The sequence below is a fragment of the Musca autumnalis genome, unplaced genomic scaffold (genome assembly GCF_047663935.1).
Source record: "Musca autumnalis isolate F117 unplaced genomic scaffold, ASM4766393v1 scaffold_5, whole genome shotgun sequence".
Taxonomy (NCBI): Eukaryota; Metazoa; Arthropoda; class Insecta; order Diptera; family Muscidae; genus Musca; species Musca autumnalis.
Genome location: NW_027412088.1, coordinates 194,220,972 through 194,222,888, shown reverse-complemented (window position 1 = coordinate 194,222,888; position 1,917 = coordinate 194,220,972).

The window sequence follows — 1,917 nt, the reverse complement described above, 5'->3', positions numbered from 1 at the left end:
GTATTTTAATTGCTTATCGGTAACGACCAATTATATACGAAAAAAAATTAAAAAAGCAACATTATCTCTTCTCTTAACATTCAAAATCTAACTGCATTGTAATTAAAAAATTAATAAAAATTCTACCCAAAATCGTTTTGCAGACACTTTTGAACATTTTCTCAACCGCTTATCGCAAAAAAGGTGTAACATATGGCTGCGGTACAAAACAACAAAAGCCAATTTTTAATTTAATTGCTTATGCCTTTGTGGCAGAGCGGAAACCTCCACCACTCACAAAAAAAAAACAACTAAAAAACCCAAAAGTCATAACCAAATGCTTAGCCTTATCTCTGCATAAGAAGAGAGGCTTCGAACGTGATTTGAACATTTAAAAATTCATACAAAAATTTTATAAACTTTTTCTTCCTCTAAACGGATTTCCATGGTAAATGTCCACACGTTATGGGCACATGGGGTCAGTTTAATAAAATCTCCTCACGCTCATTGGTCCTCCACACAAAAAAGTGACCTCCCTCCCAATCCGAAAAACACCGGACACCGGACAATGTGTCGTTTCCTTAATATCTGTGCTCACACACACGAAACAAAAAACTCATATGCAAACCGAGGAAATTACAGTTAAATTATTATATAATTTCTCTCAACAATTGAAACAAGTTTTTGGCCAACAACTGCTGTTGCATATTAAAAATTATGAATTTAATTTTGGAATTTCAAAAAATTTTTATGCAAAAAACTACTACGACCACTAAAAAGTTTATCAGTCGTGTAAAACTGTTAACTGTAGGGGATTGGTTGTGATGGTATCATGGGGATTTTGGCGCGAGCTAACAAAGCGAGGAAAATGGGTATAACCACGATCTTAAATTCTTACACGAGCTAAAATTAGTATTTTTAGGCAAGTTGACCCAGAAAATCTTTATAGACAAGCTTTTGCAGAGAGTTTTTGTAGACGAGCTTTTGCAGGCAGTTTTCATAGACGAACATCTTTCTAGACGAACCGAGGAGAATTTATATGTTGAAGGTATTATTTCAACAGGAGATGAAATGAAGGGAATATTTATAGACAAATTGAATGTAGTTTTTTGGTCTATACACTAGCAGAGGTTCTTTGAAGACAAGCTGACAGAATTTTTATTGAAAGCAGTCAGACGACCAGGAATTAATTTTTATACAGCATCTCAAGGGAGTATTTGAAGACGAGCTGAAACTAGCTTTTACAGAAGAGCCGAAGGGAGTATTTGTAGACAATCTGAATGTTGTCATCATAGACGACCAGGATGCAGGATGTAGAAAAATACATATTTTATAGCCGACCGAGAGGGAACGATTGTAGGAAAGCAGAGGGGCGTCTTTCTAGACGAAATAAAAAGAGTCTTGATAGACAAGCACGGGGAAATTATTTGCGCGCCTAATGGATTTTTTGTTGATGAGTTGAAGACAGTCTTGAAGGTGATCTTTACTGATGACCTGGAGATGGTGATTATAGAGCACCTGAACTGAGTACTGAAGAGCTGAGCTTTTAAAAATTAGCCGAAAGGAGCCTTTGTAGACGTCCGAAAAGTAATTGGGCTGAGGGGCTTTTTTGTGGACGAACTGTTTTGATATACGAGCTGTAGGGAGTCTTTGCAGCTGAGCGGAATGCACATTTTTTGTAGACGACCTGAAGGTAGTCCTTGAAGAAGAGCTTAAGGAAACTTATATAGGCCATATAAAGATAGTCTTCATTACAGACGACAGGTCTTTATTTTAGAGCCGCGAAAGAACTAAAAAGAGTTCTGATAGACGATTTGAAGGCAGTTTTAAAGGGGAGTTCGTTATTATAGTCAACCAGGAGGGACCGATTAGCGAGTCACGAAAGAACTAAAATAACTAACTATAAATAATCGAGCAGACGAAAGTCTTTGAAAGTGA